The sequence below is a fragment of the Cryptomeria japonica genome, unplaced genomic scaffold (genome assembly GCF_030272615.1).
Source record: "Cryptomeria japonica unplaced genomic scaffold, Sugi_1.0 HiC_scaffold_132, whole genome shotgun sequence".
Classification (NCBI taxonomy): Eukaryota; Viridiplantae; Streptophyta; class Pinopsida; order Cupressales; family Cupressaceae; genus Cryptomeria; species Cryptomeria japonica.
This window is the reverse complement of record NW_026728954.1, coordinates 337548-359126: the sequence shown is the minus strand read 5'-3', so window position 1 is coordinate 359126 and position 21579 is coordinate 337548. Positions and strand designations below refer to the sequence as shown.

Below are 21579 nucleotides of genomic sequence, written 5' to 3'. Positions count from 1 at the left end.
ACCCGGGAGCGCCCCGATGTGTGCTCCAAGGTGCGGCGTGCACGAAGTCGGACCCCGGTTTGCCCCGGGTGCGCACCTCGCGTGCACCTTGGTGCGCACACCTTGGCTGGGTTGCGCGGCCTGGTGGGCACCATGGTGCGCACCAAGGAGCGCTCCGAAGTGTGCTCCAAGGTGCGGCGTGCACGAAGTCGGAGCCCGGTTTGCCCCGGGTGCGCACCTTCGCCGCGGTGGGCACCATGGCGTGCACGAAGTCGGAGCCCGGTTTGCCCCGGGTGCGCACCTCGCGTGCACCTTCGCCGGGGTGGGCACCTCGGCTGGGTTGCGCGCCCTGGTGCGCACCAAGGAGCGCTCTGAAGTGTGCTCCAAGGTGCGGCGTGCACGAAGTCGGAGCCCGGTTTGCCCCGGGTGTGCACCTCGCGTGCACCTTCGCTGCGGTGGGCACCTTGGCTGGGTTGCGCGCCTTGGTGGGCACCATGCAGTGCACGAAGTCGGAGCCCGGTTTGCCCCGGGCGCGCACCTCCGCCAGGGTGGGCACCTTGGTGCGCACAACTTGCCTGGGCTGCGCACCAGGAAGGGCTCAAGATGGCACCCGCGTTCCGTTTTTTTCACTATCTTTCAGAACGGAAATTTTAAAATATCGTTTTTTTTTGCCTTTTCTGGAAATTAGTGAAGGCAGCGCATCAAAGGTGCGCAACGCTGGTGCGAACCTGGGAGCGCTCCGATGTGTGCTCCAAGGTGCGGCGTGCACGAAGTCGGACCCCGGTTTGCCCCGGGTGCGCACCTCGCGTGCACCTTGGTGCGCACACCTTGGCTGGGTTGCGCGCCCTGGTGGGCACCATGGTGCGCACCAAGGAGCGCTCCGAAGTGTGCTCCAAGGTGCGGCGTGCACGAAGTCGGAGCCCGGTTTGCCCCGGGTGCGCACCTCGCGTGCACCTTCGCCGCGGTGGGCACCATGGCGTGCACGAAGTCGGAGCCCGGTTTGCCCCGGGTGCGCACCTCGCGTGCACCTTCGCCGGGGTGGGCACCTTAGTGTGCAGACCTTGGCTGGGTTGCGCGCCCTGGTGGGCACCATGGTGCGCACCAAGGAGCGCTCCGAAGTGTGCTCCAAGGTGCGGCCTGCACGAAGTCGGAGCCCGGTTTGCCCCGGGTGTGCACCTCGGGTGGGCACCTTGGTGCGCATGCCTTGCCTGGGCTGCGCACCAGGGCGGGCTCAAGATGGCACCCGCGTTCCTTTTTTTTCACTATCTTTCAAAACGGAAATTTTAAAATCTCATTTTTTTTTGCCTTTTTCTGGAAATTAGTGAAGGCAGCGCATCAAAGGTGCGCACCTCGCTGCCCACCACGGTGCGCAACGCCGGTGGGCACCCGGGAGTGCTTCGAAGTGTGCTCCAAGGTGCTGCGTGCACGTTGTCGGAGCCCGGTTTGCCCCGGGTGCGCACCTCGCGTGCACCTTCGTCGGGGTGGGCACCTTGGCTGGGTTTGCCCCGGCTGCGCTCCGAAGCGGGGTTATTGGAGCGCCGCCTCTTTTTTTGTCGGAGCGTTTGGTGGGGTTTCTCGCATTGGCTCTTCCGAGGCCCGGTTGCCACCCTGGCGCGCACGAAGTCGGAAGTAGGGTTAATTGCCCGGGTGCGCACCTTTGCCAGGGTGGGCACCTTACCTGGGCTGCGCACCAGGGCGGGCTCAAGATGGCACGCGCGTTCCGTTTTTTTCACTATCTTTCAAAACGGAAATTTTAAAATCTCCTTTTTTTTTTGCCTTTTCTGGAAATTAGTGAAGGCAGCGCATCAAAGGTGCGCACCTCGCTGCCCACCTTGGTGTGCTCTGAGGTGCGCACCCGGGAGCGCTACGAAGTGTGCTCCAAGGTGCGGCGTGCACGTTGTCGGAGCCCGGTTTGCCCCGGGTGCGCACCTCGCCTGCACCTTGGCCGGGGTGGGCACCTTGGCTGGGTTTGCCCAGGGTGCGCTCCGAAGCGGGGTTACTGGAGCGCCCCCTCTTTTTTTGTCAGAGCGTTTGGTGGGGTTTCTCGCATTGGCTCTTCCCAGGCCCGGTTGTTGGGTGCGCTCCCACCCTGGCGCGCGCGAAGTTGGAAGTTGGGTTAATTGCCCGGGCGCGCACCTTCGCCAGGGTGGGCACCTTGGTGCGCACACCTTGGCTGGGCTGCGCACCAGGGCGGGCTCAAGATGGCACCAGCATTCCCTTTTTCTCACTATCTTTCAAAACGGAAATTTTAAAATCTCGTTTTTTTTTTGCCTTTTATGGAAATTAGTGAAGGCATCGCATCAAAGGTGCGCACCTCGCTGCCCACCTTGGTGTGCTCCGAGGTGCCCACCACGGTGCGCAACGCCGGTGCGAACCCGGGAGCGCCCCGATGTGTGCTCCAAGGTGCGGCGTGCACGAAGTCGGACCCCGGTTTGCCCCGGGTGCGCACCTCGCGTGCACCTTGGTGCGCACACCTTGGCTGGGTTGCGCGGCCTGGTGGGCACCATGGTGCGCACCAAGGAGCGCTCCGAAGTGTGCTCCAAGGTGCGGCGTGCACGAAGTCGGAGCCCGGTTTGCCCCGGGTACGCACCTCGCGTGCACCTTCGCCGGGGTGGGCACCTCGGCTGGGTTGCGCGCCCTGGTGCGCACCAAGGAGCGCTCCGAAGTGTGCTCCAAGGTGCGGCGTGCACGAAGTCGGAGCCCGGTTTGCCCCGGGTGCGCACCTTCGCCGCGGTGCGCACCATGGCGTGCACGAAGTCGGAGCCCGGTTTGCCCCGGGTGCGCACCTCGCGTGCACCTTCGGCGGGGTTGCGCGCCCTGGTGGGCACCATGGTGCGCACCAAGGAGCGCTCCGAAGTGTGCTCCAAGGTGCGGCGTGCACGAAGTCGGAGCCCGGTTTGCCCCGGGTGCGCACCTCGCGTGCACCTTCGGCGGGGTTGCGCGCCCTGGTGGGCACCATGGTGCGCACCAAGGAGCGCTCCGAAGTGTGCTCCAAGGTGCGGCGTGCACGAAGTCGGAGCCCGGTTTGCCCCGGGTGCGCACCTCGCGTGCACCTTCGCCGCGGTGGGCACCATGGCGTGCACGAAGTCGGAGCCCGGTTTGCCCCGGGTGCGCACCTCGCGTGCACCTTCGCCGGGGTGGGCACCTCGGCTGGGTTGCGCGCCCTGGTGCGCACCAAGGAGCGCTCCGAAGTGTGCTCCAAGGTGCGGCGTGCACGAAGTCGGAGCCCGGTTTGCCCCGGGTGCGCACCTCGCGTGCACCTTCGCCAGGGTGGGCACCTCGGTGCGCACACCTTCTCAATGTTTTCTTGCCTTTTCTGGAAATTGGTGAAGGCAGCGCATCAAAGGTGCGCACCTCGGTGTGCTCCGAGGTGCGAACCCGAGAGCGCTCCGAGGTGCCCACGAAGTCGAAAGTCGGGTTAATTGCATTGTTTTCCCCGGGTGCGCTCCGAGGTGCGCAACATCGGCGCGCACCAAGGAGGGCTCCGAAGTGTGCTCCAAGGTGCGCACGATGGCGTGCACCTCTGGTGCGCACGATTCGGAGCTCGGTTTGACCGGGGTGCGCACACCTTGGCTGGGTTGCGCACCTTTTGTGCGCTCCAAGGTGCGCACGAAGTCGGAGCTCGGTTTGCCCCGGGTGCGCACCTTCGCCAGGGTGCGCACCTTGATGCGCACGCCTTGGCTGGGCTGCGCACCTTGGTGGGCGCCATGGTGCGCACCTTTCGTGCGCTCCAAGGTGCGCACGAAGTCGGAGCTCGGTTTGCCCCGGGTGCGCACCTTGGTGGGCGCCATGGTGCACTCCGAGGTGCCCAAGATTGGTGCGCACCAAGGAGCGCTCCGAAGTGCGCTCCAAGGTGCGCGCGAAGTCGAAAGTTGGGTTAATTGTCCGGTTTGCCTCGGGTGCGCACCTTGCGTGCACCTTCGCCAGGGTGGGCGCCTTGGTGCGCACACCTTGGCTGGGCTGCGCACACCTTGGCACCCGCGTTTCCTTCATTTTAAATTTTTTTTTTTTACAATCTCTCAAGTGGGAAATTCTATAATCTCAACTTTTTTTGCCTTTTCAGGAAACTTTTGAATGGAGCGCATCATTGGTGCGCTCCGAAGTGTGCTCCAAAGCTCTCTCCAGCTGCGTGCACCTGCCCCGGCCGCGCACCCGGCCCCGCCCAGCTTCGCTCACCTGTCCCGGGCGTCTGGTGCGGAACCTTAGAGTAAGAAACATCACCGTGCACCTTGGCCAACGTGCGCGACTCGACCGAGCGCGCACTGGCCGAGGTGCACACCGATTTCACCTGGGTGCGCGCGCAGCACCTCGGGCGCACCGGGGTGCGCGCACAACGCCCGGGTTGCACCGTGGCCTGTGTGCTCGGGGCGCCTCGGGTGCGCGCTCGGTGTCGCCCCCGCGCGCGCGGTAGTGCGGGCAGCGCACCCCGGCCCGGCCCGGCCCCGACGAGAACGCAAACGGGCAAAAGGTTTATTCAAATAGCATTGCGACGCCCGGCGAAAAACTAAAAAAGGGTGCAACACCGGGACTTCCCGGGAGGTCACCCATCCCAGTACTACTCCGGCCCAAGCGCGCTTAACTGCGGAGTTCTGATGGGATCCGGTGCACTAACGCTGGTATGATCGCACCCGTTATGAGCTTGTCGCAGTGTGTACTTAGCAAACCGCGACCCACGTGCGAATCCACCCCGGCCACCCACCCCCGTCGAGGTGCACACCCTCCCTCGCGAAGTGCGCCCCGTTCGCCAAGTGTGAGCCCTGCCCGGGTGCGCGCACCTTGCTAGGGCGTCGGGTGTGCACCCGGCCCGGCCTACGTGCGTGCACCTGGAGGGGGCGTCGTGTGCGTGCAGTGTCCCGTCTGCAACGCGGTGCCCACACACCACCTCGGGCGCAACGACCTGCGCTCACATGTGGGCCGAGTGCACCTTGGTGCATGTTCGGGGCGCCTCGGGTGCACGCTCGATCTTGCCCCGGTGCACCAAGGCGCTCGGTTTGCCCCGGGTGCGCACTTGGTGCAAGGTGGGCACCCAAAATAGGGATCAAGCACCAAAACACAAGTTTCGGGATGCAAAATGGGACCCAAGGACCACAAATGCGTTCCAAGACCCATGATGGGTCCACGAGAACAAAAATGTGTTCCGAGACTTAATAAACAAATATTGGGTTTTAGGAGAAGAAACATGCTCTGATGCCCAAAACGAGAATCGACCCCGAAAAGGCCACAGGCCAAAAGTGGGATGCGAGACAAAAAAAAATGGGACCCGAGGACCAAAATTGGGTTCCCAGGTCGAAGACAGGGCAACCGGACAAGAAACGACCTCTAAGGCTCGAAATGAGTCCCGACGACTAAAACTTGACAAGAAGCACCCATCAGGCACCCAACTCGACACCCATGGGATGCCGACCCACCCGGGCTTCCACCTAGCACACCTTGGCACCCACCCACCCTCGCACCCAACCTCGCACCCAACTTAGCACCTTTGAACCCACATTGGCACTCACCCTGACCCTGGCACCTTGGAACCCACATTGGCACTCACCTTGACCCTGGCACCCACCTTTGCACTCACCTTGGGACCCACCCTGGCTCCCACCTCGGCACCCACCCAGACACCCACCTTGGTTCCTTGGCACCCACCTTGGATCCTTGGCACCCACCCCGACACCCACCTTGGCACGCAACTTGGCTACTTGCCACCCACCTTGGCTCCTTGACGCCCACCCCGACAACCACCCCGTGACCTACCCTGGCTAGGGTTGGTGCACACCCACCCTGGTGCCCACCTTGGCACCCACCCTATGACCCACCTTGGCACGCACCTTAGTACCCACCCCGTTACCCACCCTAGGACCCACCCCGTGACCCACCTTGGCCAGGGTGGGTGCCTTGGTGCGCACAACTTGCCTGGGCTGCACACCAGGGCGGGCTCAAGATGGCACCCGCGTTCCGTTTTTTTCACTATCTTTCAAAACGGAAATTTTAAAATCTCATTTTTTTCTTTTTTTTGCCTTTTCTGGAAATTAGTGAAGGCAGCGCATCAAAGGTGCGCAATGCTGGTGCGAACCCGGGAGCGCTCCGATGTGTGCTCCAAGGTGCGGCGTGCACGAAGTCCGAGCCCGGTTTGCCCCGGGTGCGCACCTCGCGTGCACCTTCGCCGGGGTGAGCACCTTGGCTGGGTTGCGCGCCCTGGTGCGTACCAAGGAGCGCTCTGAAGTGTGCTCCAAGGTGCGGCGTGCACGAAGTCGGAGCCCGGTTTGCCCCGGGTGTGCACCTCGGGTGCGCACCTCGCGTGCACCTTCGCTGCGGTGGGCACCTTGGCTGGGTTGCGCGCCTTGGTGGGCACCATGCAGTGCACGAAGTCGGAGCCCGGTTTGCCCCGGGCGCGCACCTCCGCCAGGGTGGGCACCTTGGTGCGCACAACTTGCCTGGGCTGCGCATCAGGAAGGGCTCAAGATGGCACCCGCGTTCCGTTTTTTTCACTATCTTTCAGAACGGAAATTTTAAAATATCGTTTTTTTTTGCCTTTTCTGGAAATTAGTGAAGGCAGCGCATCAAAGGTGCGCAACGCTGGTGCGAACCTGGGAGCGCTCCGATGTGTGCTCCAAGGTGCGGCGTGCACGAAGTCGGAGCCCGGTTTGCCTCGGGTGCGCCCTGGTGGGCACCATGGTGCGCACCAAGGAGCGCTCCGAAGTGTGCTCCAAGGTGCGGCCTGCACGAAGTCGGAGCCCGGTTTGCCCCGGGTGTGCACCTCGGGTGGGCACCTTGGTGCGCATGCCTTGCCTGGGCTGCGCACCAGGGCGGGCTCAAGATGGCACCCGCGTTCCTTTTTTTTCACTATCTTTCAAAACGGAAATTTTAAAATCTCATTTTTTTTTGCCTTTTTCTGGAAATTAGTGAAGGCAGCGCATCAAAGGTGCGCACCTCGCTGCCCACCACGGTGCGCAACGCCGGTGGGCACCCGGGAGTGCTTCGAAGTGTGCTCCAAGGTGCTGCGTGCACGTTGTCGGAGCCCGGTTTGCCCCGGGTGCGCACCTCGCGTGCACCTTCGTCGGGGTGGGCACCTTGGCTTGGTTTGCCCCGGCTGCGCTCCGAAGCGGGGTTATTGGAGCGCCGCCTCTTTTTTTGTCGGAGCGTTTGGTGGGGTTTCTCGCATTGGCTCTTCCGAGGCCCGGTTGCCACCCTGGCGCGCACGAAGTCGGAAGTAGGGTTAATTGCCCGGGTGCGCACCTTTGCCAGGGTGGCACCTTACCTGGGCTGCGCACCAGGGCGGGCTCAAGATGGCACGCGCGTTCCGTTTTTTTCACTATCTTTCAAAACGGAAATTTTAAAATCTCCTTTTTTTTTTGCCTTTTCTGGAAATTAGTGAAGGCAGCGCATCAAAGGTGCGCACCTCGCTGCCCACCTTGGTGTGCTCTGAGGTGCGCACCCGGGAGCGCTACGAAGTGTGCTCCAAGGTGCGGCGTGCACGTTGTCGGAGCCCGGTTTGCCCCGGGTGCGCACCTCGCCTGCACCTTGGCCGGGGTGGGCACCTTGGCTGGGTTTGCCCAGGGTGCGCTCCGAAGCGGGGTTACTGGAGCGCCCCCTCTTTTTTTGTCAGAGAGTTTGGTGGGGTTTCTCGCATTGGCTCTTCCCAGGCCCGGTTGTTGGGTGCGCTCCCACCCTGGCGCGCGCGAAGTTGGAAGTTGGGTTAATTGCCCGGGCGCGCACCTTCGCCAGGGTGGGCACCTTGGTGCGCAAACCTTGGCTGGGCTGCGCACCAGGGCGGGCTCAAGATGGCACCAGCATTCCCTTTTTCTCACTATCTTTCAAAACGGAAATTTTAAAATCTCGTTTTTTTTTTGCCTTTTATGGAAATTAGTGAAGGCATCGCATCAAAGGTGCGCACCTCGCTGCCCACCTTGGTGTGCTCCGAGGTGCCCACCACGGTGCGCAACGCCGGTGCGAACCCGGGAGCGCCCCGATGTGTGCTCCAAGGTGCGGCGTGCACGAAGTCGGACCCCGGTTTGCCCCGGGTGCGCACCTCGCGTGCACCTTGGTGCGCACACCTTGGCTGGGTTGCGCGGCCTGGTGGGCACCATGGTGCGCACCAAGGAGCGCTCCGAAGTGTGCTCCAAGGTGCGGCGTGCACGAAGTCGGAGCCCGGTTTGCCCCGGGTGCGCACCTTCGCCGCGGTGGGCACCATGGCGTGCACGAAGTCGGAGCCCGGTTTGCCCCGGGTGCGCACCTCGCGTGCACCTTCGCCGGGGTGGGCACCTCGGCTGGGTTGCGCGCCCTGGTGCGCACCAAGGAGCGCTCTGAAGTGTGCTCCAAGGTGCGGCGTGCACGAAGTCGGAGCCCGGTTTGCCCCGGGTGTGCACCTCGCGTGCACCTTCGCTGCGGTGGGCACCTTGGCTGGGTTGCGCGCCTTGGTGGGCACCATGCAGTGCACGAAGTCGGAGCCCGGTTTGCCCCGGGCGCGCACCTCCGCCAGGGTGGGCACCTTGGTGCGCACAACTTGCCTGGGCTGCGCACCAGGAAGGGCTCAAGATGGCACCCGCGTTCCGTTTTTTTCACTATCTTTCAGAACGGAAATTTTAAAATATCGTTTTTTTTTGCCTTTTCTGGAAATTAGTGAAGGCAGCGCATCAAAGGTGCGCAACGCTGGTGCGAACCTGGGAGCGCTCCGATGTGTGCTCCAAGGTGCGGCGTGCACGAAGTCGGACCCCGGTTTGCCCCGGGTGCGCACCTCGCGTGCACCTTGGTGCGCACACCTTGGCTGGGTTGCGCGCCCTGGTGGGCACCATGGTGCGCACCAAGGAGCGCTCCGAAGTGTGCTCCAAGGTGCGGCGTGCACGAAGTCGGAGCCCGGTTTGCCCCGGGTGCGCACCTCGCGTGCACCTTCGCCGCGGTGGGCACCATGGCGTGCACGAAGTCGGAGCCCGGTTTGCCCCGGGTGCGCACCTCGCGTGCACCTTCGCCGGGGTGGGCACCTTAGTGTGCAGACCTTGGCTGGGTTGCGCGCCCTGGTGGGCACCATGGTGCGCACCAAGGAGCGCTCCGAAGTGTGCTCCAAGGTGCGGCCTGCACGAAGTCGGAGCCCGGTTTGCCCCGGGTGTGCACCTCGGGTGGGCACCTTGGTGCGCATGCCTTGCCTGGGCTGCGCACCAGGGCGGGCTCAAGATGGCACCCGCGTTCCTTTTTTTTCACTATCTTTCAAAACGGAAATTTTAAAATCTCATTTTTTTTTGCCTTTTTCTGGAAATTAGTGAAGGCAGCGCATCAAAGGTGCGCACCTCGCTGCCCACCACGGTGCGCAACGCCGGTGGGCACCCGGGAGTGCTTCGAAGTGTGCTCCAAGGTGCTGCGTGCACGTTGTCGGAGCCCGGTTTGCCCCGGGTGCGCACCTCGCGTGCACCTTCGTCGGGGTGGGCACCTTGGCTGGGTTTGCCCCGGCTGCGCTCCGAAGCGGGGTTATTGGAGCGCCGCCTCTTTTTTTGTCGGAGCGTTTGGTGGGGTTTCTCGCATTGGCTCTTCCGAGGCCCGGTTGCCACCCTGGCGCGCACGAAGTCGGAAGTAGGGTTAATTGCCCGGGTGCGCACCTTTGCCAGGGTGGGCACCTTACCTGGGCTGCGCACCAGGGCGGGCTCAAGATGGCACGCGCGTTCCGTTTTTTTCACTATCTTTCAAAACGGAAATTTTAAAATCTCCTTTTTTTTTTGCCTTTTCTGGAAATTAGTGAAGGCAGCGCATCAAAGGTGCGCACCTCGCTGCCCACCTTGGTGTGCTCTGAGGTGCGCACCCGGGAGCGCTACGAAGTGTGCTCCAAGGTGCGGCGTGCACGTTGTCGGAGCCCGGTTTGCCCCGGGTGCGCACCTCGCCTGCACCTTGGCCGGGGTGGGCACCTTGGCTGGGTTTGCCCAGGGTGCGCTCCGAAGCGGGGTTACTGGAGCGCCCCCTCTTTTTTTGTCAGAGCGTTTGGTGGGGTTTCTCGCATTGGCTCTTCCCAGGCCCGGTTGTTGGGTGCGCTCCCACCCTGGCGCGCGCGAAGTTGGAAGTTGGGTTAATTGCCCGGGCGCGCACCTTCGCCAGGGTGGGCACCTTGGTGCGCACACCTTGGCTGGGCTGCGCACCAGGGCGGGCTCAAGATGGCACCAGCATTCCCTTTTTCTCACTATCTTTCAAAACGGAAATTTTAAAATCTCGTTTTTTTTTTGCCTTTTATGGAAATTAGTGAAGGCATCGCATCAAAGGTGCGCACCTCGCTGCCCACCTTGGTGTGCTCCGAGGTGCCCACCACGGTGCGCAACGCCGGTGCGAACCCGGGAGCGCCCCGATGTGTGCTCCAAGGTGCGGCGTGCACGAAGTCGGACCCCGGTTTGCCCCGGGTGCGCACCTCGCGTGCACCTTGGTGCGCACACCTTGGCTGGGTTGCGCGGCCTGGTGGGCACCATGGTGCGCACCAAGGAGCGCTCCGAAGTGTGCTCCAAGGTGCGGCGTGCACGAAGTCGGAGCCCGGTTTGCCCCGGGTACGCACCTCGCGTGCACCTTCGCCGGGGTGGGCACCTCGGCTGGGTTGCGCGCCCTGGTGCGCACCAAGGAGCGCTCCGAAGTGTGCTCCAAGGTGCGGCGTGCAGTCGGAGCCCGGTTTGCCCCGGGTGCGCACCTTCGCCGCGGTGCGCACCATGGCGTGCACGAAGTCGGAGCCCGGTTTGCCCCGGGTGCGCACCTCGCGTGCACCTTCGGCGGGGTTGCGCGCCCTGGTGGGCACCATGGTGCGCACCAAGGAGCGCTCCGAAGTGTGCTCCAAGGTGCGGCGTGCACGAAGTCGGAGCCCGGTTTGCCCCGGGTGCGCACCTCGCGTGCACCTTCGGCGGGGTTGCGCGCCCTGGTGGGCACCATGGTGCGCACCAAGGAGCGCTCCGAAGTGTGCTCCAAGGTGCGGCGTGCACGAAGTCGGAGCCCGGTTTGCCCCGGGTGCGCACCTCGCGTGCACCTTCGCCGCGGTGGGCACCATGGCGTGCACGAAGTCGGAGCCCGGTTTGCCCCGGGTGCGCACCTCGCGTGCACCTTCGCCGGGGTGGGCACCTCGGCTGGGTTGCGCGCCCTGGTGCGCACCAAGGAGCGCTCCGAAGTGTGCTCCAAGGTGCGGCGTGCACGAAGTCGGAGCCCGGTTTGCCCCGGGTGCGCACCTCGCGTGCACCTTCGCCAGGGTGGGCACCTCGGTGCGCACACCTTCTCAATGTTTTCTTGCCTTTTCTGGAAATTGGTGAAGGCAGCGCATCAAAGGTGCGCACCTCGGTGTGCTCCGAGGTGCGAACCCGAGAGCGCTCCGAGGTGCCCACGAAGTCGAAAGTCGGGTTAATTGCATTGTTTTCCCCGGGTGCGCTCCGAGGTGCGCAACATCGGCGCGCACCAAGGAGGGCTCCGAAGTGTGCTCCAAGGTGCGCACGATGGCGTGCACCTCTGGTGCGCACGATTCGGAGCTCGGTTTGACCGGGGTGCGCACACCTTGGCTGGGTTGCGCACCTTTTGTGCGCTCCAAGGTGCGCACGAAGTCGGAGCTCGGTTTGCCCCGGGTGCGCACCTTCGCCAGGGTGCGCACCTTGATGCGCACGCCTTGGCTGGGCTGCGCACCTTGGTGGGCGCCATGGTGCGCACCTTTCGTGCGCTCCAAGGTGCGCACGAAGTCGGAGCTCGGTTTGCCCCGGGTGCGCACCTTGGTGGGCGCCATGGTGCACTCCGAGGTGCCCAAGATTGGTGCGCACCAAGGAGCGCTCCGAAGTGCGCTCCAAGGTGCGCGCGAAGTCGAAAGTTGGGTTAATTGTCCGGTTTGCCTCGGGTGCGCACCTTGCGTGCACCTTCGCCAGGGTGGGCGCCTTGGTGCGCACACCTTGGCTGGGCTGCGCACACCTTGGCACCCGCGTTTCCTTCATTTTAAATTTTTTTTTTTTACAATCTCTCAAGTGGGAAATTCTATAATCTCAACTTTTTTTGCCTTTTCAGGAAACTTTTGAATGGAGCGCATCATTGGTGCGCTCCGAAGTGTGCTCCAAAGCTCTCTCCAGCTGCGTGCACCTGCCCCGGCCGCGCACCCGGCCCCGCCCAGCTTCGCTCACCTGTCCCGGGCGTCTGGTGCGGAACCTTAGAGTAAGAAACATCACCGTGCACCTTGGCCAACGTGCGCGACTCGACCGAGCGCGCACTGGCCGAGGTGCACACCGATTTCACCTGGGTGCGCGCGCAGCACCTCGGGCGCACCGGGGTGCGCGCACAACGCCCGGGTTGCACCGTGGCCTGTGTGCTCGGGGCGCCTCGGGTGCGCGCTCGGTGTCGCCCCCGCGCGCGCGGTAGTGCGGGCAGCGCACCCCGGCCCGGCCCGGCCCCGACGAGAACGCAAACGGGCAAAAGGTTTATTCAAATAGCATTGCGACGCCCGGCAAAAAACTAAAAAAGGGTGCAACACCGGGACTTCCCGGGAGGTCACCCATCCCAGTACTACTCCGGCCCAAGCGCGCTTAACTGCGGAGTTCTGATGGGATCCGGTGCACTAACGCTGGTATGATCGCACCCGTTATGAGCTTGTCGCAGTGTGTACTTAGCAAACCGCGACCCACGTGCGAATCCACCCCGGCCACCCACCCCCGTCGAGGTGCACACCCTCCCTCGCGAAGTGCGCCCCGTTCGCCAAGTGTGAGCCCTGCCCGGGTGCGCGCACCTTGCTAGGGCGTCGGGTGTGCACCCGGCCCGGCCTACGTGCGTGCACCTGGAGGGGGCGTCGTGTGCGTGCAGTGTCCCGTCTGCAACGCGGTGCCCACACACCACCTCGGGCGCAACGACCTGCGCTCACATGTGGGCCGAGTGCACCTTGGTGCATGTTCGGGGCGCCTCGGGTGCACGCTCGATCTTGCCCCGGTGCACCAAGGCGCTCGGTTTGCCCCGGGTGCGCACTTGGTGCAAGGTGGGCACCCAAAATAGGGATCAAGCACCAAAACACAAGTTTCGGGATGCAAAATGGGACCCAAGGACCACAAATGCGTTCCAAGACCCATGATGGGTCCACGAGAACAAAAATGTGTTCCGAGACTTAATAAACAAATATTGGGTTTTAGGAGAAGAAACATGCTCTGATGCCCAAAACGAGAATCGACCCCGAAAAGGCCACAGGCCAAAAGTGGGATGCGAGACAAAAAAAAATGGGACCCGAGGACCAAAATTGGGTTCCCAGGTCGAAGACAGGGCAACCGGACAAGAAACGACCTCTAAGGCTCGAAATGAGTCCCGACGACTAAAACTTGACAAGAAGCACCCATCAGGCACCCAACTCGACACCCATGGGATGCCGACCCACCCGGGCTTCCACCTAGCACACCTTGGCACCCACCCACCCTCGCACCCAACCTCGCACCCAACTTAGCACCTTTGAACCCACATTGGCACTCACCCTGACCCTGGCACCTTGGAACCCACATTGGCACTCACCTTGACCCTGGCACCCACCTTTGCACTCACCTTGGGACCCACCCTGGCTCCCACCTCGGCACCCACCCAGACACCCACCTTGGTTCCTTGGCACCCACCTTGGATCCTTGGCACCCACCCCGACACCCACCTTGGCACGCAACTTGGCTACTTGCCACCCACCTTGGCTCCTTGACGCCCACCCCGACAACCACCCCGTGACCTACCCTGGCTAGGGTTGGTGCACACCCACCCTGGTGCCCACCTTGGCACCCACCCTATGACCCACCTTGGCACGCACCTTAGTACCCACCCCGTTACCCACCCTAGGACCCACCCCGTGACCCACCTTGGCCAGGGTGGGTGCCTTGGTGCGCACAACTTGCCTGGGCTGCACACCAGGGCGGGCTCAAGATGGCACCCGCGTTCCGTTTTTTTCACTATCTTTCAAAACGGAAATTTTAAAATCTCATTTTTTTCTTTTTTTTGCCTTTTCTGGAAATTAGTGAAGGCAGCGCATCAAAGGTGCGCAATGCTGGTGCGAACCCGGGAGCGCTCCGATGTGTGCTCCAAGGTGCGGCGTGCACGAAGTCCGAGCCCGGTTTGCCCCGGGTGCGCACCTCGCGTGCACCTTCGCCGGGGTGAGCACCTTGGCTGGGTTGCGCGCCCTGGTGCGTACCAAGGAGCGCTCTGAAGTGTGCTCCAAGGTGCGGCGTGCACGAAGTCGGAGCCCGGTTTGCCCCGGGTGTGCACCTCGGGTGCGCACCTCGCGTGCACCTTCGCTGCGGTGGGCACCTTGGCTGGGTTGCGCGCCTTGGTGGGCACCATGCAGTGCACGAAGTCGGAGCCCGGTTTGCCCCGGGCGCGCACCTCCGCCAGGGTGGGCACCTTGGTGCGCACAACTTGCCTGGGCTGCGCATCAGGAAGGGCTCAAGATGGCACCCGCGTTCCGTTTTTTTCACTATCTTTCAGAACGGAAATTTTAAAATATCGTTTTTTTTTGCCTTTTCTGGAAATTAGTGAAGGCAGCGCATCAAAGGTGCGCAACGCTGGTGCGAACCTGGGAGCGCTCCGATGTGTGCTCCAAGGTGCGGCGTGCACGAAGTCGGAGCCCGGTTTGCCTCGGGTGCGCCCTGGTGGGCACCATGGTGCGCACCAAGGAGCGCTCCGAAGTGTGCTCCAAGGTGCGGCCTGCACGAAGTCGGAGCCCGGTTTGCCCCGGGTGTGCACCTCGGGTGGGCACCTTGGTGCGCATGCCTTGCCTGGGCTGCGCACCAGGGCGGGCTCAAGATGGCACCCGCGTTCCTTTTTTTTCACTATCTTTCAAAACGGAAATTTTAAAATCTCATTTTTTTTTGCCTTTTTCTGGAAATTAGTGAAGGCAGCGCATCAAAGGTGCGCACCTCGCTGCCCACCACGGTGCGCAACGCCGGTGGGCACCCGGGAGTGCTTCGAAGTGTGCTCCAAGGTGCTGCGTGCACGTTGTCGGAGCCCGGTTTGCCCCGGGTGCGCACCTCGCGTGCACCTTCGTCGGGGTGGGCACCTTGGCTTGGTTTGCCCCGGCTGCGCTCCGAAGCGGGGTTATTGGAGCGCCGCCTCTTTTTTTGTCGGAGCGTTTGGTGGGGTTTCTCGCATTGGCTCTTCCGAGGCCCGGTTGCCACCCTGGCGCGCACGAAGTCGGAAGTAGGGTTAATTGCCCGGGTGCGCACCTTTGCCAGGGTGGCACCTTACCTGGGCTGCGCACCAGGGCGGGCTCAAGATGGCACGCGCGTTCCGTTTTTTTCACTATCTTTCAAAACGGAAATTTTAAAATCTCCTTTTTTTTTTGCCTTTTCTGGAAATTAGTGAAGGCAGCGCATCAAAGGTGCGCACCTCGCTGCCCACCTTGGTGTGCTCTGAGGTGCGCACCCGGGAGCGCTACGAAGTGTGCTCCAAGGTGCGGCGTGCACGTTGTCGGAGCCCGGTTTGCCCCGGGTGCGCACCTCGCCTGCACCTTGGCCGGGGTGGGCACCTTGGCTGGGTTTGCCCAGGGTGCGCTCCGAAGCGGGGTTACTGGAGCGCCCCCTCTTTTTTTGTCAGAGAGTTTGGTGGGGTTTCTCGCATTGGCTCTTCCCAGGCCCGGTTGTTGGGTGCGCTCCCACCCTGGCGCGCGCGAAGTTGGAAGTTGGGTTAATTGCCCGGGCGCGCACCTTCGCCAGGGTGGGCACCTTGGTGCGCAAACCTTGGCTGGGCTGCGCACCAGGGCGGGCTCAAGATGGCACCAGCATTCCCTTTTTCTCACTATCTTTCAAAACGGAAATTTTAAAATCTCGTTTTTTTTTTGCCTTTTATGGAAATTAGTGAAGGCATCGCATCAAAGGTGCGCACCTCGCTGCCCACCTTGGTGTGCTCCGAGGTGCCCACCACGGTGCGCAACGCCGGTGCGAACCCGGGAGCGCCCCGATGTGTGCTCCAAGGTGCGGCGTGCACGAAGTCGGACCCCGGTTTGCCCCGGGTGCGCACCTCGCGTGCACCTTGGTGCGCACACCTTGGCTGGGTTGCGCGGCCTGGTGGGCACCATGGTGCGCACCAAGGAGCGCTCCGAAGTGTGCTCCAAGGTGCGGCGTGCACGAAGTCGGAGCCCGGTTTGCCCCGGGTGCGCACCTTCGCCGCGGTGGGCACCATGGCGTGCACGAAGTCGGAGCCCGGTTTGCCCCGGGTGCGCACCTCGCGTGCACCTTCGCCGGGGTGGGCACCTCGGCTGGGTTGCGCGCCCTGGTGCGCACCAAGGAGCGCTCTGAAGTGTGCTCCAAGGTGCGGCGTGCACGAAGTCGGAGCCCGGTTTGCCCCGGGTGTGCACCTCGCGTGCACCTTCGCTGCGGTGGGCACCTTGGCTGGGTTGCGCGCCTTGGTGGGCACCATGCAGTGCACGAAGTCGGAGCCCGGTTTGCCCCGGGCGCGCACCTCCGCCAGGGTGGGCACCTTGGTGCGCACAACTTGCCTGGGCTGCGCACCAGGAAGGGCTCAAGATGGCACCCGCGTTCCGTTTTTTTCACTATCTTTCAGAACGGAAATTTTAAAATATCGTTTTTTTTTGCCTTTTCTGGAAATTAGTGAAGGCAGCGCATCAAAGGTGCGCAACGCTGGTGCGAACCTGGGAGCGCTCCGATGTGTGCTCCAAGGTGCGGCGTGCACGAAGTCGGACCCCGGTTTGCCCCGGGTGCGCACCTCGCGTGCACCTTGGTGCGCACACCTTGGCTGGGTTGCGCGCCCTGGTGGGCACCATGGTGCGCACCAAGGAGCGCTCCGAAGTGTGCTCCAAGGTGCGGCGTGCACGAAGTCGGAGCCCGGTTTGCCCCGGGTGCGCACCTCGCGTGCACCTTCGCCGCGGTGGGCACCTTAGTGTGCAGACCTTGGCTGGGTTGCGCGCCCTGGTGGGCACCATGGTGCGCACCAAGGAGCGCTCCGAAGTGTGCTCCAAGGTGCGGCCTGCACGAAGTCGGAGCCCGGTTTGCCCCGGGTGTGCACCTCGGGTGGGCACCTTGGTGCGCATGCCTTGCCTGGGCTGCGCACCAGGGCGGGCTCAAGATGGCACCCGCGTTCCTTTTTTTTCACTATCTTTCAAAACGGAAATTTTAAAATCTCATTTTTTTTTGCCTTTTTCTGGAAATTAGTGAAGGCAGCGCATCAAAGGTGCGCACCTCGCTGCCCACCACGGTGCGCAACGCCGGTGGGCACCCGGGAGTGCTTCGAAGTGTGCTCCAAGGTGCTGCGTGCACGTTGTCGGAGCCCGGTTTGCCCCGGGTGCGCACCTCGCGTGCACCTTCGTCGGGGTGGGCACCTTGGCTGGGTTTGCCCCGGCTGCGCTCCGAAGCGGGGTTATTGGAGCGCCGCCTCTTTTTTTGTCGGAGCGTTTGGTGGGGTTTCTCGCATTGGCTCTTCCGAGGCCCGGTTGCCACCCTGGCGCGCACGAAGTCGGAAGTAGGGTTAATTGCCCGGGTGCGCACCTTTGCCAGGGTGGGCACCTTACCTGGGCTGCGCACCAGGGCGGGCTCAAGATGGCACGCGCGTTCCGTTTTTTTCACTATCTTTCAAAACGGAAATTTTAAAATCTCCTTTTTTTTTTGCCTTTTCTGGAAATTAGTGAAGGCAGCGCATCAAAGGTGCGCACCTCGCTGCCCACCTTGGTGTGCTCTGAGGTGCGCACCCGGGAGCGCTACGAAGTGTGCTCCAAGGTGCGGCGTGCACGTTGTCGGAGCCCGGTTTGCCCCGGGTGCGCACCTCGCCTGCACCTTGGCCGGGGTGGGCACCTTGGCTGGGTTTGCCCAGGGTGCGCTCCGAAGCGGGGTTACTGGAGCGCCCCCTCTTTTTTTGTCAGAGCGTTTGGTGGGGTTTCTCGCATTGGCTCTTCCCAGGCCCGGTTGTTGGGTGCGCTCCCACCCTGGCGCGCGCGAAGTTGGAAGTTGGGTTAATTGCCCGGGCGCGCACCTTCGCCAGGGTGGGCACCTTGGTGCGCACACCTTGGCTGGGCTGCGCACCAGGGCGGGCTCAAGATGGCACCAGCATTCCCTTTTTCTCACTATCTTTCAAAACGGAAATTTTAAAATCTCGTTTTTTTTTTGCCTTTTATGGAAATTAGTGAAGGCATCGCATCAAAGGTGCGCACCTCGCTGCCCACCTTGGTGTGCTCCGAGGTGCCCACCACGGTGCGCAACGCCGGTGCGAACCCGGGAGCGCCCCGATGTGTGCTCCAAGGTGCGGCGTGCACGAAGTCGGACCCCGGTTTGCCCCGGGTGCGCACCTCGCGTGCACCTTGGTGCGCACACCTTGGCTGGGTTGCGCGGCCTGGTGGGCACCATGGTGCGCACCAAGGAGCGCTCCGAAGTGTGCTCCAAGGTGCGGCGTGCACGAAGTCGGAGCCCGGTTTGCCCCGGGTACGCACCTCGCGTGCACCTTCGCCGGGGTGGGCACCTCGGCTGGGTTGCGCGCCCTGGTGCGCACCAAGGAGCGCTCCGAAGTGTGCTCCAAGGTGCGGCGTGCACGAAGTCGGAGCCCGGTTTGCCCCGGGTGCGCACCTTCGCCGCGGTGCGCACCATGGCGTGCACGAAGTCGGAGCCCGGTTTGCCCCGGGTGCGCACCTCGCGTGCACCTTCGGCGGGGTTGCGCGCCCTGGTGGGCACCATGGTGCGCACCAAGGAGCGCTCCGAAGTGTGCTCCAAGGTGCGGCGTGCACGAAGTCGGAGCCCGGTTTGCCCCGGGTGCGCACCTCGCGTGCACCTTCGGCGGGGTTGCGCGCCCTGGTGGGCACCATGGTGCGCACCAAGGAGCGCTCCGAAGTGTGCTCCAAGGTGCGGCGTGCACGAAGTCGGAGCCCGGTTTGCCCCGGGTGCGCACCTCGCGTGCACCTTCGCCGCGGTGGGCACCATGGCGTGCACGAAGTCGGAGCCCGGTTTGCCCCGGGTGCGCACCTCGCGTGCACCTTCGCCGGGGTGGGCACCTCGGCTGGGTTGCGCGCCCTGGTGCGCACCAAGGAGCGCTCCGAAGTGTGCTCCAAGGTGCGGCGTGCACGAAGTCGGAGCCCGGTTTGCCCCGGGTGCGCACCTCGCGTGCACCTTCGCCAGGGTGGGCACCTCGGTGCGCACACCTTCTCAATGTTTTCTTGCCTTTTCTGGAAATTGGTGAAGGCAGCGCATCAAAGGTGCGCACCTCGGTGTGCTCCGAGGTGCGAACCCGAGAGCGCTCCGAGGTGCCCACGAAGTCGAAAGTCGGGTTAATTGCATTGTTTTCCCCGGGTGCGCTCCGAGGTGCGCAACATCGGCGCGCACCAAGGAGGGCTCCGAAGTGTGCTCCAAGGTGCGCACGATGGCGTGCACCTCTGGTGCGCACGATTCGGAGCTCGGTTTGACCGGGGTGCGCACACCTTGGCTGGGTTGCGCACCTTTTGTGCGCTCCAAGGTGCGCACGAAGTCGGAGCTCGGTTTGCCCCGGGTGCGCACCTTCGCCAGGGTGCGCACCTTGATGCGCACGCCTTGGCTGGGCTGCGCACCTTGGTGGGCGCCATGGTGCGCACCTTTCGTGCGCTCCAAGGTGCGCACGAAGTCGGAGCTCGGTTTGCCCCGGGTGCGCACCTTGGTGGGCGCCATGGTGCACTCCGAGGTGCCCAAGATTGGTGCGCACCAAGGAGCGCTCCGAAGTGCGCTCCAAGGTGCGCGCGAAGTCGAAAGTTGGGTTAATTGTCCGGTTTGCCTCGGGTGCGCACCTTGCGTGCACCTTCGCCAGGGTGGGCGCCTTGGTGCGCACACCTTGGCTGGGCTGCGCACACCTTGGCACCCGCGTTTCCTTCATTTTAAATTTTTTTTTTTTACAATCTCTCAAGTGGGAAATTCTATAATCTCAACTTTTTTTGCCTTTTCAGGAAACTTTTGAATGGAGCGCATCATTGGTGCGCTCCGAAGTGTGCTCCAAAGCTCTCTCCAGCTGCGTGCACCTGCCCCGGCCGCGCACCCGGCCCCGCCCAGCTTCGCTCACCTGTCCCGGGCGTCTGGTGCGGAACCTTAGAGTAAGAAACATCACCGTGCACCTTGGCCAACGTGCGCGACTCGACCGAGCGCGCACTGGCCGAGGTGCACACCGATTTCACCTGGGTGCGCGCGCAGCACCTCGGGCGCACCGGGGTGCGCGCACAACGCCCGGGTTGCACCGTGGCCTGTGTGCTCGGGGCGCCTCGGGTGCGCGCTCGGTGTCGCCCCCGCGCGCGCGGTAGTGCGGGCAGCGCACCCCGGCCCGGCCCGGCCCCGACGAGAACGCAAACGGGCAAAAGGTTTATTCAAATAGCATTGCGACGCCCGGCGAAAAACTAAAAAAGGGTGCAACACCGGGACTTCCCGGGAGGTCACCCATCCCAGTACTACTCCGGCCCAAGCGCGCTTAACTGCGGAGTTCTGATGGGATCCGGTGCACTAACGCTGGTATGATCGCACCCGTTATGAGCTTGTCGCAGTGTGTACTTAGCAAACCGCGACCCACGTGCGAATCCACCCCGGCCACCCACCCCCGTCGAGGTGCACACCCTCCCTCGCGAAGTGCGCCCCGTTCGCCAAGTGTGAGCCCTGCCCGGGTGCGCGCACCTTGCTAGGGCGTCGGGTGTGCACCCGGCCCGGCCTACGTGCGTGCACCTGGAGGGGGCGTCGTGTGCGTGCAGTGTCCCGTCTGCAACGCGGTGCCCACACACCACCTCGGGCGCAACGACCTGCGCTCACATGTGGGCCGAGTGCACCTTGGTGCATGTTCGGGGCGCCTCGGGTGCACGCTCGATCTTGCCCCGGTGCACCAAGGCGCTCGGTTTGCCCCGGGTGCGCACTTGGTGCAAGGTGGGCACCCAAAATAGGGATCAAGCACCAAAACACAAGTTTCGGGATGCAAAATGGGACCCAAGGACCACAAATGCGTTCCAAGACCCATGATGGGTCCACGAGAACAAAAATGTGTTCCGAGACTTAATAAACAAATATTGGGTTTTAGGAGAAGAAACATGCTCTGATGCCCAAAACGAGAATCGACCCCGAAAAGGCCACAGGCCAAAAGTGGGATGCGAGACAAAAAAAAATGGGACCCGAGGACCAAAATTGGGTTCCCAGGTCGAAGACAGGGCAACCGGACAAGAAACGACCTCTAAGGCTCGAAATGAGTCCCGACGACTAAAACTTGACAAGAAGCACCCATCAGGCACCCAACTCGACACCCATGGGATGCCGACCCACCCGGGCTTCCACCTAGCACACCTTGGCACCCACCCACCCTCGCACCCAACCTCGCACCCAACTTAGCACCTTTGAACCCACATTGGCACTCACCCTGACCCTGGCACCTTGGAACCCACATTGGCACTCACCTTGACCCTGGCACCCACCTTTGCACTCACCTTGGGACCCACCCTGGCTCCCACCTCGGCACCCACCCAGACACCCACCTTGGTTCCTTGGCACCCACCTTGGATCCTTGGCACCCACCCCGACACCCACCTTGGCACGCAACTTGGCTACTTGCCACCCACCTTGGCTCCTTGACGCCCACCCCGACAACCACCCCGTGACCTACCCTGGCTAGGGTTGGTGCACACCCACCCTGGTGCCCACCTTGGCACCCACCCTATGACCCACCTTGGCACGCACCTTAGTACCCACC

General features: G+C 63.1%; 3 non-coding genes across 3 annotated transcripts; all 3 read right to left on the bottom strand.

Annotated features, from left to right (window-relative positions):
* Positions 1-4490: 4490 nt before the first annotated feature.
* Positions 4491-4609, bottom strand: LOC131866139 (5S ribosomal RNA). The gene has a single exon (XR_009364771.1). It is a non-coding gene; the product is annotated as a 5S ribosomal RNA (ribosomal RNA).
* Positions 4610-12409: 7800 nt separating this feature from the next.
* On the bottom strand, positions 12410-12528 carry LOC131866138 (5S ribosomal RNA). Its single transcript, XR_009364770.1, has one exon. It is a non-coding gene; the product is annotated as a 5S ribosomal RNA (ribosomal RNA).
* Positions 12529-20258: 7730 nt separating this feature from the next.
* On the bottom strand, positions 20259-20377 carry LOC131866137 (5S ribosomal RNA). Its single transcript, XR_009364769.1, has one exon. It is a non-coding gene; the product is annotated as a 5S ribosomal RNA (ribosomal RNA).
* Positions 20378-21579: the final 1202 nt, after the last annotated feature.